We start from the raw sequence: 16492 nt of genomic DNA on the forward strand, positions 1-16492 counted from the left end.
AAATGTGATCTAATCTGAAGGCTTGGAATTTAGGCACTATGGTGTTTTGCAGGGACTTCAGATTTTGATGCACGATGAAGAAGCGACCATTGGATGATGAGATGGATCCAATCTAACGGCTGAGAATGGAGGCGGGTATGGATATAGAAAATGGGTTTGGGTAAGGGTTTTGGGCCTTGGGTATGCCAAGCCCATATCTTCTTCAAGAACAATTCTTCCTTCTTGAGCCCATTCCTAGCTTTTTGGACGTGCGCTCCATTCTTTGCGGCTTCCTTGCGTAATTTCTTCCGGCTTTTCACTACTCTTCAGCTCTTTTCTGCTCCGCAAATCATCCAGACTTTATTTATTACCTAAAAATGCAAAATTAAGTAAGAAAAATATTTATTCTTGAAAACAATGAAAATACAGAATATGGGATAAAATGTAGAATTACTGCACAAAAGATGAGTTAAATGCCAACAAAAAGGGATAAATATATGCACTTTTTAGCACTCATCAGGCGGCCCTAAAAATCCAAAAGAAAGCGGCGCATTTTTGATGCGTGAGGGGATCCTCTACCACATAAGCTATAGTAACGCTATGTTAAGGTGCTTATCGGACGAGGAGGCCGCTGAAGTAATAACTCGGTCCCAAAATACAGAACATCAAGGAATGTGGAAGTTGTTTCTACAACTCTATGAAGGCGGGTTTTACTGGCCCACTATGGAAAGCGATACCGCGGAACATGTGAGAAGATGCCTCAACTGCCAAACACATGGAGACCTAATCAGAACACCCCACGCCCTGCTACATAGTGTGGTAACACCATGGCCGTTCCACTGTTTGTATTTAGACATTATAGGGCAGATCAACCCGATGTCCTCGAAGCGCCACAAATACATAATAACCGCCACCGAGTACACCACAAAATGGGTCGAAGCGATACCTCTCAAAGACTACGCTGGGGAAACTATTGCAGCATTTATCAAAGAATACATTATTTGCATATTTGGAGCGCCCATGATTATCAGGGAGGATAATGCAAAATCGTTCGTAAACAAGGACGTGATAGATTTGCTACGCCAATATAATGTGAGGCTTCATACGTCAACCCCATACTATCCTCAAGGGAACGGGCAAGCCGAGGCGAGCAATAAGACGCTCATCCGGATCTTGAGAAAGACAGTGGAGGACCACCACAAAGAATGGCATGATAAGCTCCCGCATGCGGTATGGGCATACAGAATCTAGAAACAAAGTTCCACGGGGGCGTGCCATATTCTCTGGTCTACGGGAAAGACGCGATATTGCCGGCAGAGATTGCAATTCCATCCACGAGGGTAGTAATGATTAGTCATACGACACCGGAAGAAGTAAGTCGCTTTACTCATTTATATACAATAGAAGAAAGGATAGCCTGGTGGGCCCGGAGAAGTGTGAAAATTAAGCGTAATGAAAACGCGAGCCTACAGTAATACCGCAAGTGCACGGTCGTCGGTTGTAGCTCGTGCAAGTACGGGTCGATCCACAGAGACTGGGTGTGTTTGGAGTTTCTAGCTATTTTGGGTTCTAATTTGTTGTTGGGCTTTTGAGTGGTCAATGGGCTTTGAGTACCCTTCTGTTTTGGACTATGGGCTTAGTGAAGTGATCTGGGCCTTGAGCCTCTGAAGTTTACTGGGCTTGGATAGAACTTGGGTTCAATGGAGTGAACTGAGCCTTGGGCTCAGTTGGATGAGCCTCAGGTTAAGCTAGGCTTTTCTTGTTCTGAACCTATTTCTGGGCCTTTGGTTGTGAACTAAACCTTGGGCTTTGTAGCTTATGACCTGGGCTTTGGTTAAGTTCAGTGGACTGATGGGCTTTTGGTCTTCGAACCTGGGCTTGGTTTGGACTGGTTTGAGCTGGGCTTTCACAGTGAACTTTCACAGTAAAAGTGAACTGGGCCTTAGCTTGAGCTGGGCTTCTGAATTGATTTGAATTGCACTGAGCCTTTGGTAACAGTGAGCAAGATAGTGAGAAGAAAGGAGCAAAACAGAAAAGAAACTAAAGACACAAAGAACAGGAACAAGAGTGATAAAGAAACAGTTGCATACCAAGGCCTAAGCCAAGGGCAGTGATGTGAAGAAAATAGCAAATGAAAGAAAGAAAACAGTAAACAATGGAATGAGTCTAAACATGAAAAAGAGCAAAATAAAAACAAAACAGTGAAGACAAGAGGATGAACTCAACTGATCATGCCAATTCTTCCTTAAAGCAGGTAAAGGTAAAGGTTCAAGCCTGCCTTTTACCTAAGGTGTTTCACCAATGGACAGTTGAATCACAACTAAAGTGTCAATCCTAAGCACTAAATGTCTGACTAAAGCACAATTAGTCAGAGAATTTGACAATGTAAATAAGGTATGAGTTGTGGTAATATCACATAGTTTTATCCTAACTACAAAGCATACATGATATGCACTGTGAGAGTAAAATGTGGTTTACCTTGATTCAATTCTATCCTAGAACATTTCACAAATCTAAGAATGACATGAACAACATGAGAACATTACAAGACAGAGCAGAACATACACATTAACAGAGAATATTGACAAATTCTATCCATGGTATTAACAGAGAACATACACAGAACAGAACATACACATCTAGGGTATTAACAGAACACAGTTCTGGACGCTGGCTATTCCAGCATGAGCCAATTTTACACCCACAGTCCCCTATTTATACATACAATGGAAATCCCAAAAAATCAGTGAAGTTATGGTTTCACCAAAAAGTGAAATTGACTCACCTAACCTACTGATAACAGCCCTAATACGTCGACCCATGCCTCTAATTATACATTCAATCACTTTCCCCCCAAAATCCCCAATTTATGAAATTAGGGTTTGATAAAAAATGAAATCAATTCATACCTAATCTCTGAAAACTGCTACTGACTTCGACCCATGCTTCTCCTTAGTCTCCTGCTCCTTCCCATGCCTTCAATTTCTCTTTCTAGCTTCACTAATTCGTCAACCATTCACCTAGGGTTTCGGCAGGGGAGAAATTGACGAATTAGGGGGCTATAAAGATGGGTAATAGTTGTAGGAAGGTAGGGGTGATGATGGTGGAGGTGTGATGGTGGTAGAGGAGTTGGTGATGGAGTCAGAGCAGGTGGAGAAGGTGGTGGTGGTGATGGTGGTGCGGCAGGGTATGGTGGTTGCAGAGGGTGAGGGAGAAAGAGAAGATGTCGATGGAAGAAGGGGAAGGGGATGTTTGGTATGGGTATAGGTATCGGGTGCTCGGGTGTTGGGCGGTTTTAGCAAATTGGATGAACAGCGACGATGAGCTGTGGGATGTGGAGATGATGGATCAATCTAATGGCTAAAAGTGAAGAGGCTGGCAGAGACCGTTGGATGCAGATATACAACGAAACTAACGGTGCCGGATGGAGTTAGGTGTTGTAGTGTTAAGCGGAAGTATCGAGGTTTGATGCGCAGGCAAAGAAGCGACCGTAGGATCTAAATGTGATCTAATCTGAAGGCTTGGAATTTAGGCACTATGGTGTTTTGCAGGAGCTTCAGATTTTGATGCGCGATGAAGGAGCTACCATCGGATGATGAGATGGATCCAATCCGACGGCTGAAGATGGAGGCGGTTTTGGTTATAGAAAATGGGTTTGGGTAAGGGTTTTGGGCCTTGGGTATGCCAAGCCCATATCTTCTTTAAGAACAATTCTTCCTTCTTGAGCCCATTCCTAGCTTTTTGGTCTTGTGCGCACCATTCTTTGCGGCTTCCTTGCGTAATTCCTCCCGGCTTTTCACTACTTTTCTGCTCTATTCCGCTCCTCAATTCATCCAAACTTTATTTATTACCTAAAAATGCAAAATTAAGTAAGAAAAATATTTATTCTTGAAAACAATGAAAATACAGAATATGGGATAAAATGTAGAATTACTGCACAAAAGATGAGTTAAAATGCCAACAAAAAGGGATAAATATATACAATATTTGGCACTCATCAAATACCCCCAAACCTGAATTTTACTTGTCCTCAAGTAAAACAAAACTAAGGAAATCCTACCTATACCACTGTCGCTGGTCTCTCAAATGCATTTAGCGTATGCACTAAGCCTTTTAAACCACTAAGTGTCCCTAGTGGACGAGTTAAGTCTCGTGAAGGTTTGCTTAGAACGTACCTACAAAGTTCTAGGTCAAAATATAAGCTCAGATTCCATCAAATGTGACATGTGCAAGTCAGTTAAGCTCACAGCAAAATGGAGATGTCAATCTAGCTATCGAAGGCACAATCCTAGCACTGATAACAAAAAAGACATGTGATAAGAGTGTAAAGTGTATCTACACATGTGTAAAGAAAGATCTGAAGTTATGACTACTAATCACCAAGAGATAGTTTCTCAGGCTAAGAACTGAGGTCGAAATCTAGCTAGCTGTCCGGACTTTACGAGAATTGTGAATGAGTTGGAGGTATTTCACAATTACTCGCGTTGTACATCAATGGCATACACCCTCCTTGCTTATTACAATGAAACAACAAAATGACTATTTACATGACTCTTATTTACATTGACTACTCTCTTTTATTTTTGGAACAAGAGAGGATGGAATTGATAAATACTTGATTGATTTTTTTTTTTTTGAAAAGAAACAACTTTTGATACAAATACAAAAGGAAACAAAAGATTACATGACACTTTGCAAGAGGTAGCCATTTTTGATGCACCCAGTTAAATTCGATGGTTGTTTTTCTTAATGTAACCTCCACCTTCTATCCCAACCAACCAAAGAACAAGCTAGTCAAGTTTCGTTCAGTATTCTAAAGTGATTGGCAATCGTAACTTCCTATCAAACACCTTGAAGATCGAGGCCATACATGTATTGGTAGATCGTGCGCGTGCAAATTTCTTATCACTATGTGAATTGTGCTAGAATCAGGGTGCCTAAATATCTAGACTAAGACTCCTAATAATTACATATTTGCACAAGAGTCAACATTTCAAGGTAAATGAGCTCCATTTTTATGATTTTTTTCAATTTTTTAATTTTTTTTGAATTTGATTTTTCAATTTTTTTGGAATTTTTCAATTTTTTCAAAAAAGAAGAAGGAGTTCGTTTTCAATTATGGCAAATTATCATGGTATCTACTCTATACCCCCAAACCTAAACTAAACATTGTCCTCAATGTTTCAAAATATGGAAAGAATTAAAATGCAACATATGGAAAGGGACATGCTGAATAGAGTAAAAGGAGAGAGAATACCCGATTTCGGCGAAAGCAGAATTAAAACTCTGTTATTCAAGGCAAAAATCCAACATATTTCAGCCGAGATCATATTGGATTAGCAAAATATATACAAAAGGAAATTTAACTAACACATTATCTACAAGAAAATTTGGTTTTTTAATGGGATTGGACTTTTTGGAAAAAATTTGGTTTTGTTGGGAAAAAGACAAATTTTGGTTTTGATGGGAAAACGAAAAAGAAAATTTGGTTTAAAAATGGGAGCAAAGTAGAAATTTGGTTTTAAAATTTGGGAGCAAAAGAATTTTTTTTTTTTTTTTTTTAAAAGAAAATAAAATTTGGTTTTTGTATGGGAGCAAGCCCACTGTTTGTCCTCTAATGGAATGGAAGGAAGGCTGCGGCCCATGAAACACTAAGTTTTAATTTTGAAAGTTTAATTTGGCCCAGTTGGTTAAGGCCCGACGTTTGTTTTAAAACTTTGGTTTCGAGGTCCACTCTTGAGTGGAAGCAAGCCCACAATCGGTTACAAGCTCAGCTGGGTTTAAACCCAGAGTCCAAAATACAAGTCCAATGAAAGAATTTAAACAAGCCCACAAATTAAACAAACAAGCCCACAAATAAATTATTACAAACCCAACAGAAAATAAGAGAAGCCCAAAAATTGGCTTTAATATTACAAGCCCACAATTAAAAAATTGGAAGCCCACAATTCGGGTTCTCTTAAATGGGTTACCTTTTAAGCACAGCCCAGCTGCTCTGATATTGTTGCAAAAACCCAGTTGGGCTTTGGTTCTTTTCCTTGGTGGCGTCCCAGCAGAGGAAAAACAGGTTCAGAACAGCAGGTCCAACAGCAAATGAAGTGAAGCAGATGCAGATGCAAATGCTATGCAGTGAAATGCAAAAATAGCTAATAAAACAACAAGAAAAACACAGCACCAATCCCCGGCAACGGCGCCAAAAACTTGATAGCTAAGGAATTAAACCTAAAACTATGGTTATATTTACACCTGCAAGTGCACAGGATCTAAAGTAGAAAGTGAATAAGCAGGGGTTTGTCCACAGGGACTTGGAGGGAGCTATTGTTGTTTTCCTAGAGATTTTTGTGTTGTGTTAAAACACAACTGAGCTGTTTTGGTGTAACTGAATTAGTGACAGAAAGTAAAGTAAATGTGACAGTGAAGTAGAATAAAAACAATGAAGCAAAGGTAACAGTGGCAGTTAACAGGAAACAAAACCAAATAAACCAAGGCTGTTAGCCAAGGGCAGGGAGGAGTTTTCAGCTGTGGCTAAGCTAAGGCTTAGAATCCACCTTGTGTCCTAGCTAAACAATGCAATTCTAGGTTGAAATTAGGATCTTAAGCATACAAAAGGAATGGAAAGAGAATTAGCTTGCTATGAGCACTAATTTCTCCCATTGCTCAATCAAAACAATGCATCCTAAGGCTCTAACCTAGCATTCCACTACCTAACAGTGCACTAAAGCATCATCTGAGCCTCAGCAATGCAACTTAGCTCATGCTAATCTTGTAAACAATAATAAATATCATACAAGGCAATTCAAACAACACACATATGGTGAGCAAATACAAAAACATGATAAACATATGAACCAACAGTGTAAACATAAAACAAATGAGAAACTGGCTAGTCCAGTTCTCTACAAGAGTGAAGCTGGCTAACCCAGCATGGCTTTACAACAACACCCACAACCCATATTTATACCCAATTACACTTTAAAAGAAAAACCCCCAAAACAGTAAATTAGGGTTTTGAAAATCCTAAAATTACTCACCTAATCTTCAAATTGACGTCGACCCATCCTTCTTTGCCTTCTCTCAGTCCTTCTCCTGCTCCAATTCAGTCTTATAGCCTCACCTATTTTACTAATTTCCCACCTAGGGTTTCAAGGGAAAATTAGAGGGGAAATGGGTAAAATAGGTGGCTAGAGATGTATGTAGGGTATGGGGGATGATGTGGGTAGATACGGTTTGGTGGAGAGAGTTGTTGGCGGCGTTTGGTGGAGATGACAGAGGAGAAGGTGGTGGTGATGGTGGTGCGGCAGGGTATGGTGGTTGCAGAGGGTGAGGGAGAAAGAGAAGATGTCGATGGAAGAAGGGGAAGGGGATGTTTGGTATGGGTATAGGTATCGGGTGCTCGGGTGTTGGGCGGTTGTAGCAAATTGGATGAACAGCGAGGATGAGCCGTGGGATGTGGAGATGATGGATCAATCTAACGGCTAAAAGTGAAGAGGCTGGCAGAGACCGTTGGATGCAGATATACAACGAAACTAACGGTGCCGGATGGAGTTAGGTGTTGTAGTGTTAAGCGGAAGTATCGAGGTTTGATGCGCAGGCAAAGAAGCGACCGTAGGATCTAAATGTGATCTAATCTGAAGGCTTGGAATTTAGGCACTATGGTGTTTTGTAGGAGCTTCAGATTTTGATGCGCGATGAAGGAGCGACCATCGGATGATGAGATGGATCCAATCCGACGGCTGAAGATGGAGGCGGTTTTGGTTATAGAAAATGGGTTTGGGTAAGGGTTTTGGGCCTTGGGTATGCCAAGCCCATATCTTCTTTAAGAACAATTCTTCCTTCTTGAGCCCATTCCTAGCTTTTTGGTCTTGTGCGCACCATTCTTTGCGGCTTCCTTGCGTAATTTCTTCCGGCTTTTCACTACTCTTCAGCTCTTTTCTGCTCCGCAAGTCATCCAGACTTTATTTATTACCTAAAAATGCAAAATTAAGTAAGAAAAATATTTATTCTTGAAAACAATGAAAATACAGAATATGGGATAAAATGTAGAATTAATGCACAAAAGATGAGTTAAATGCCAACAAAAAGGGATAAATATATACAATATTTGGCACTCATCAGTTATCTAGTCAAATTTAACCGAAACAATCAACCATAACACGCCTGTTACGGTCAGTCAAGTCATCCTAATGAATATCAGCCATTGAATCACTCTAAATCTCCCTTAAATTTCGAACTCAATTATGCCAGGAAGAAACCAAACTCTCCCGCCAAAACTGAATTTTGAAACGATGAAGATGGTGTCCCCCTAACCAAACCAGAGGTGCAAATAGCAGGTGACGCCCTGGGGGTATGAATAGTAAAGGAGGTGCCCCTTAGTAATTGAGTGCCTCTTATCCAAAATGGGGGTACGTTTAGAAAGTGTCCTCACAAGCGTATTTCTCAAAAAGCACCTACACAAACATAAAAACACCATAATAAGTACAAAATCAAGCACTAACAATAGAGACACTGAGGACAATTCAGACACAAAAATGTGTCTATCAAGCTATTCCTTCTAATCTTACGGAACCAATTTCTAGAGGTCCTAGATTTAATTCCAAGAATGTCCTCTTGAAGGATCTTCAAAAGGGGATATGTCAATTTCTTCTAAAATTCGTACTGGTCAAAGAAAGAAAAGAAATACCAAGATTAAACTCTCAGATGGTATACTTAATTCATCTCTTAATACTCATGGTGATATTACTCCTCACCATATTTCCTAGTTATAGGTAATTCCATCCTTGTGACTAACTTGAGAGTTGCAAGGATGATGTGTGTGAGATGCTCAAGTCTTTGGTCGATTACCATTTCTTTTGTTTGATTGATGTATGTTTTACAGAATGAGTTTATCATGATTCTCTCTGTTCTTATTGTAATTCTTATGCTCTGTCTAAACGTTCAGATATTGAGTCTTGAAAGAAACATTTGGAACATCAGAATGTATTTCTTCCTGGATTCCTGATCCACTATGGTCCATGAACGTCCGGGTCATCTTAAGAAGTTTTTAGGGTTTCTTTTTAAAGGATGCCTCTCTCTTGATTGAAAACATATATATTACAAGTATGTGTTTTTATCCTCTCTTGTAAAAAGGATTGTATAGAAAACTTCTCAGAACTTCAAGAAGCGATGAATCTTGAGATGGAAGAAGACTCTAAAGGATGTGATTCTGTTCAAGAACTAGTCTTGAAAGAAAGGAGTATAACTCCTGGATTGGATAATCTGTTAAGGATTTAATTCGCTCTCAGAACAAGTCTACGATCGAGTTTGCTAACCTTCAACTGCAGATAAATCAGCTTATTGATAGATAGGCTGAAATCCTTAACAATCAGAAAATATTGATCAGATTCCATAAGAAACTCATCTTGGATTGTGCCAAAACTAGGCATCTTTCTCGCATAGTTGATCGGAAAACAAATGTGTTGACTCAAAAGAATGGTGTCTCTACGGTCAAGAAAATCAAGGATATTAGTGATACCTTCTTTGATGGACCGTTTCAAAGGTATGAAGTTATCAAAGAAACTTGAATGTTTTTCTTTTCTTGGAAACTTCTTATTAGAACTTTATTCTTGTTTTTATTTAAGAAGGATAACTAGGGTTTGGGATAGCCATTATTGTGAGTATACATAGCTATGTCCAACGTTTTCATCTTGCAATGTTTTTAGATATATTCATTTAAATTCTAAAGTTTATTTGGAAGATGATGTTGCAGTATTAATTGAAAAAGCGGGGGTCTAACAACACCACCCAATATTTCGCTTAACAATCTGTATGGACTAACTCCAATATATTTTGCTAGAGAATCAACTAGACAGTCAGACTCAATCTAGATTAAAGTATATCAAGGAGTTAATATCTCTCTCTTGATTTGATTTACTCGAGCTAATAACAATCATCGAGTCTTTAATCAAATACAAGAAATAACTTGGATGGTACTAAGGACCAATATCCAAGGATCAATCAATGACAATCAACATCCAAAGGTTGGATTACTCTAATTGATGATCTAATGCACAACCTGTATTATTTCAATTATAAAGATAAAACAATATAATGCGGAAATTAAAATAACACAGACACCATAAATTTTGTTAACGAGGAAACCGCAAATGAATAAAAACCTCGGGACCTAGTCCAGATTGAACAGACACTGTATCAAGCCGCTACAGACACTAGCCTACTCCAAGCTAACTTCGGACTGGACTGTAGTTGGACCCCAATCAGTATCCCACTGATCCAAGGTACAGTTTTACTCCCTACACCTCTAATCCCAGCAGGATACTACGCACTTGATTCCCTTAGCTGATCTCACCCACAACTAAGAGTTGTTACGACCCAAAATCGCAGGCTTTGACAATAAACAAATATGTCTCACACAGACAAGTCTATCAAAGAATCAATCTGTCTCCCACAGAAAAATCCTAAAGTTTTTGTTCCGTCTTTGATAATAATCAAGGTGAACAGGAACCAATTGATAATTCGGTCTTATATTCCCGAAGAATAGCCTAGATAAATCAATCACCTCACAACAATCTTAATCGTATGGTAACGAAACAAGATGTTGCGGAATCACAAAAAATGAGACGAAGATGTTTGTGATTACTTTTTATATCTTGCCTATCGGAGATATTAATCTCAAGCCACTCAATATAATTGTACTCGTATGATAGAAGATGCAAGATCAGATCACACAACTACGATAAAGGTAGTATCGGTCTGGCTTCACAATCCCAATGAAGTCTTTAAGTCGTTAACCGGGTTTTAGAAGAAGAAAACCAAAGGTTAAATGATAAATGACTCTAGCACGCAAACTAGTATCACACATGAAGTGTGGGGATTAGTTTTGCAGAGTTTCTAGATGTCCCCTTATATAGTCTTTCAAATCAGGGTTTCGCCTTGGTCACAAAGCAACAATATCCACCGTTAGATGAAAACCTGATTTAGATTCAATCTAATATTTCTCAACCGTTAGATCGAAAACTTATCTTGTTATATACAAATGAAATGCACGCTTCTAGGTTTGTTAATCATACCCAAACGTGTACATTGTTGGTTCAACAATAGTTAACCAAAAGGTTAGCCATATGAGTATTTCATACCAACCATATTCTTCTTCACCATAACTAGTTCGTTTGATTAGAGTTGTTCAATTTCAAGAAAATCTTATGTACTACACAAGACACAATTGAAGCAAAGATGATTTGATTCACTCAAATCGATTCATGAACAGTTTTCAAATTGAATTCCTTAGTCTTTATAAGTTTAAGTTCAGAAATCATCTTCAGATATATAACCTTCTTAAGTTCGCACACTAGGTTCACGGACTTAAGCAACCGGGCAGAGTTTACAAACTCCGGCAGAAAATCTCGGCAAAGACTTTCCGCCGGTTCGTGGACTGGTACTCACGCAACAAGTTTGTTAACTCCAATAGAATTTCTCGGGATGAGAAGTTCAGCAGTTCGCGGACTTGGCAACAAGCCATTCTTCCGGTTTCTCTTGATCAACAAAGTTCGCAAAATTTGGTTCAAAGGATAGGACTTATGCACATATGTGTTTCCACAACAATACTTATGTCCTTAATTGTTTATGTAATCTAAACTCTCATTCCAACCATTGAAACATTCTTAGAGGACGTTGTACATTTGTTACACCATTTCTCGTCAAAGTGATTGAAACATATCATGACTTTCATCACTAGTTAAAGATAAACATGATCGAAGCGAAATTCTTACCAACACATATTTGGAGATATAGATAGGCGAGGTATACTCGTCTCGAAATACAAAATGTGTATAATCTAAGTCTATGTATAGAATATGAATTTTTGTCTCAAGAAGTAGGAGATAGAGTAGATAGACTTTTGAGTGACAGATAAGTTCAAGTCTTCACATACCTTTTTGTCGAGAAGTTCCACCGGTTCCTTGAGTAGTTCTTCTTCTTGTATGATGAATCGCCATGAATTCCTTGAGCTCAATTACACTTTCTATCCTAGTCCGAGACATAGCTATAGTAGACTAGAAATCAAGACTTATAGTTTTGATCACTAACATTGACAAACATGCTTGAGATAGCAACGTATGCGAGTTCGACTGAGCAATGCTCTAACAATCTCCCCCTTTGTCAATTTAGTGACAAAACTATCAGTACATATGGAATACAAAAAAGATAAAGAAACTTTAGTAGCTCATATTCCACATGTCTAATCTTCAACATTCCTCGAAATCTTCATCACTTCCAATTACTCCAATGATCCAAAAGGTTGTAAGTTTAGCATCACCATTGTTGAAGATTCGTAGCTATAACAATGAGAAAGCATCGGTCTCGATCATTGTTATACAGTGTCATAGTATTATTACACAGTGTCAAAGTCTAATTGTATCACAACTTCAACAACAATACTATGGTGATATGTATCACTCCCCCTTAGTCAATACTCCATCTCACATGGAAACCACTCCCCCTTACACAATGATCCGAAAACCATATGTATTTGTAGTGTGAACTACATATTAATTCTCCCCTTTTTTGTCAATAAAATTGGCAAAGGTACAAGAATGTGATCATAATGAAATTTCCGAAAGAGACATTTCATGACTAAAAGAAAATACATACCATCTAATTTAGATGCAATCATATAGCCGAATCTAATAGAATTTATCTAGGAGTTTAAAGATACAAGATAACCCCTTTAAAATTCCAAAGCCGCACACCTCAAGATATGACCATTAAGCACAAGTTCAAAAGAACTCTCCCCCATTTGATGTCATTCCGAAGGGAACAACAAGAGCGACCTTAATTTCAAAAGAAAAGAATGATTTTTCTTGGGCGCCAAAAACCATGAGAATGATTTTCTATATCCAAAAACTCAATCAAATTAATCACAAGTAAACCCATGATTAATTTAATCGGAATACACAATCAAATTAAACACAAAAGTGATCAACTTAATTGATTATGCTCCACATAAGAAAACTTACGGAGCACACGACTAACATAACCATTAGAAAATGAATAGGATAGTGTTCATATACTCAATCATAAGAGGAATCTTACGGAGTATGAAAATACTCAACTAGATTAATTATAAGAGAACCCATAATTAATCTAATTGGAATACACAACCAAACTAGTTACAAAAGTAATCAATTTAATTGTCATTTGTTTTGCTAGACAAAAAAAGACTTATGGAGCAATAACTAAATAACCAAACAAGATGATTAATTTAGTTCAATATGCTCGACATAACATATCTCACGGAACAACAACTAAGATAAAAAAATCAACTTGGTTGTATAGTGCTCAACATAAGATACATTACGGAGCCTCACAGTAATACATAAAATATGGATCAGGGATGATCAATACTGCAGAATACACAAGGATTCATTCTATTTTCCACCACTATTTGCATAACGATATTAATAGACATAATCCTTGAAAAACATAAGATTTTAACCTATCTTCCATCAAATATTTCACTACTCGTCGCTGTTCTTCATTAGACAAATCTAGAAAGAAAAAAAACGGCAAAAAAACAATAAAGGCATCAACACGAGGATTTACCAAGAGGTCACCCATCTTAGTATTACTCTCGCCCAAGCACGCTTAACTGCAGAGTTTTGATGGGTTCTGGTGCATTAGTGCTGGTATGATCAATTGCTGAAAGGATCTTACTAGTTTTACTACTTAACACGTCTCCAATGTGTTGGCTCAATCCGTCTAACGCCTATTAATTCTTCGTCGAAAGTCCGATCAGGTCAAGTGATGACTCGTTGGAAACCTTACGGCGAGGAGATTATTTTGAAGCAGTCATTCTAAACAATTAACATCTTTTTAATAGTTTTTTTTAGTGAAAATACGTTAAAAATGCATTATAATATTCAATTATATGCCCAGCGTCCGGATTGTCTAAAAATTAGGATATAATTGAAAAGAATTTTGTACAAAAAGATAAAGTCCTAGTGAAAACAAATATATTTCATTGCTCGTCACAGGCCTTCATTAGACAAATCGGCAAAAAAAAAATGGCAAAGAAACAAAAAAGGCAATCAACAAGAGGACTTCCCAAGAGGTCACCCATCTTAGTACCATTCTCGCCCAAGCAGGCTTAACTGCAGAGTTCTGATGGGTTCTGGTGCATTAGTGCTGGTATGATCGATTGCTGAAAGGATCTTACTAGTTTTACTACTTAACACGTCTCCAATGTGTTGGCTCGATCCGTCTAACGCCTATTAATTCTTCGTGGAAAGTCCGATCAGGACAAGTGATGACTCGTTGGAGACCTTACGGCGAGGAGATTGTTTTGGAGCAGTTATTCTGATCAATCAAAAAAAATTTGATAGTTTTTTTAGTGAAAATACATTAAAAATGCATTATAATATTCAATTAAATGCCCGATGTCCGGGTTTTCGACAAATTAGGAAATAATTCAAAAGAATTTTGTCCAACAAGATAAAGTCCTAGTGAAAATAAATACATTTCACTACTCATCACTTCCCTTCATTAGACAAATCGGCAAAAATATTATGGCAAAAAAACAAAATAGGCAATCAACACGAGGACTTCCCAAGATGTCACCCATCTTAGTACTATTCTCGCCCAAGCACGCTTAAATGCAGATTTCTGATGGGTTCTGGTGCATTAGTGCTGGTATGATCGATTGATGAAAGGATCTTACTAGTTTTACTACTTAACACGTCTCCAATGTGTTGGCTAGATCCGTCTAACGCCTATTAATTCTTCGTGGAAAGTCCGATCAGGACAAGTGATGACTCGTTGGAAACCTTACGGAGAGGAGATTGTTTTGGAGCAGTCATTCTAAACAATTAACATCTTTTTAATAGTTTTTTTAGTTAAAATACATTAAAAATGCATTATAATATTCAATTAAATTCCCGGCATCCGGGTTTTCAACAAATTAGGAAATAATTCAAAAGAATTTTTTCCAAAAAGATAAAGTCCTAGTGAAAATAAATATATTTCACTACTCGTCACTTCCCTTCATTAGACAAATAGGAAAAAAAAATGGCAACAAGACAAAAAAGGCAAACAACACGAGGACTTCCCAAAAAGTCACCCATCTTAGTACTACTCCCTCCCAAGCACGATTAAATGCAGAGTTCTGATGGGTTCTGGTGCATTAGTGCTGGTATGATCGATTGCTGAAAGGATCTTACTAGTTTTACTACTTAACACGTCTCCAATGTGTTGGCTCCATCCGTCTAACGCCTATTAATTCTTCGTGGAAAGTCCGATCAGGACAAGTGATGACTCGTTGGAAACCTTACGGCAAGTAGATCGTTTTGGAGCAGTCATTCTGAACAATCAACATCTTTTTAATAGTTTTTTTTAGTGAAAATGCATTATAATATTCAATTAAATGCCCGGCGTCCGGGTTCTCAAAAATTAGGAAATAATTCAATAGAATTTTGTCCAAAAAGATAAAGTCCTAGTGAAAACAAATATATTTCACTACTCGTCACTGCCCTTCATTAGGCAAATCGGCAAAAAAAATGGCAAAAAAACAAAAAGGGCAATCAACACGAGGACTTCCCAAGAAGTCACCCATCTTAGTACCACTCTCTCCAAAGCACGCTTAACTGCAGAGTTCTAATGGGTTCTGGTGCATTAGTGTTGGTATGATCGATTGCTAAAAATATCTTACTAGTTTTACTACTTAACACGTCTCCAATGTGTTGGCTCAATCCGTCTAACGCCTATTAATTCTTCGTGGAATGTCCGATCAGGACAAGTGATGACTCGTTGGAGACCTTATGGCGAGAAGATTGTTTTGGAGCAGTTATTCTGAACAATTAACATTTTTTTAATAGGTTTTTTTAGTGAAAATAATTAAAAATGCATTATAATATTCAATTAAATGCCCGGCGTCCGGGTTTTCAACAAATTAGGAAATAATTCAAAAGAATTTTGTCCAAAAAGATAAAGTCCTAGTGAAAATAAATATATTTCACTACTCGTCACTTCCCTTCATTAGACAAATCGGCAAAAAAACATGGCAACAAAACAAAAAAGGAAATCAACACGAGTAGTACTACTCTCGCCCAAGCACGCTTAACTGCAGAGTTCTGATGGGTTCTGGTGCATTAGTGCTGGTATGATCGATTGCTGAAAGGATCTTACTAGTTTTACTTCTTAACACGTCTCCAATGTGTTGGCTCAATCCATCTAACGCCTATTAAATCTTCGTGGAAAGTCCGATCAGGACAAGTGATGACTCGTTGGAAACCTTAAGGCGAGGAGATTGTTTTGGAGAAGTCATTCTGAACAATTAACATCTTTTTAATAGTTTTTTTCAGTGAAAATGCATTATAATATTCAATTAAATGCCCGACGTCCAGGTTTTCAACTAATTAGGAAATAATTCAAAAGAATTTTGTCCAAAAAGATATAGTCCTAGTGAAAACAAATATATTTCACTACTCGTCACTGCCCTTCATTAAACAAATCGGCAAAAAAATGG

At 38.0% G+C, this 16492-nt stretch overlaps 2 non-coding genes and 4 pseudogenes across 2 annotated transcripts; all 6 read right to left on the minus strand.

Moving 5' to 3' along the window:
• Positions 1–13553: 13553 nt before the first annotated feature.
• LOC113345029 lies at positions 13554–13672 on the minus strand (annotated as a pseudogene).
• Positions 13673–14055: 383 nt separating this feature from the next.
• Positions 14056–14174, minus strand: LOC113344213. The gene has a single exon (XR_003357707.1). It is a non-coding gene; the product is annotated as a 5S ribosomal RNA (ribosomal RNA).
• Positions 14175–14556: 382 nt separating this feature from the next.
• On the minus strand, positions 14557–14675 carry LOC113344655. Its single transcript, XR_003357892.1, has one exon. It is a non-coding gene; the product is annotated as a 5S ribosomal RNA (ribosomal RNA).
• A 380-nt stretch (positions 14676–15055) lies between these two features.
• On the minus strand, positions 15056–15174 carry LOC113344708 (annotated as a pseudogene).
• A 369-nt stretch (positions 15175–15543) lies between these two features.
• Positions 15544–15662, minus strand: LOC113344891 (annotated as a pseudogene).
• A 381-nt stretch (positions 15663–16043) lies between these two features.
• LOC113345209 lies at positions 16044–16138 on the minus strand (annotated as a pseudogene).
• Positions 16139–16492: the final 354 nt, after the last annotated feature.

This window comes from Papaver somniferum, chromosome 1 (genome assembly GCF_003573695.1).
Source record: "Papaver somniferum cultivar HN1 chromosome 1, ASM357369v1, whole genome shotgun sequence".
Taxonomy (NCBI): Eukaryota; Viridiplantae; Streptophyta; class Magnoliopsida; order Ranunculales; family Papaveraceae; genus Papaver; species Papaver somniferum.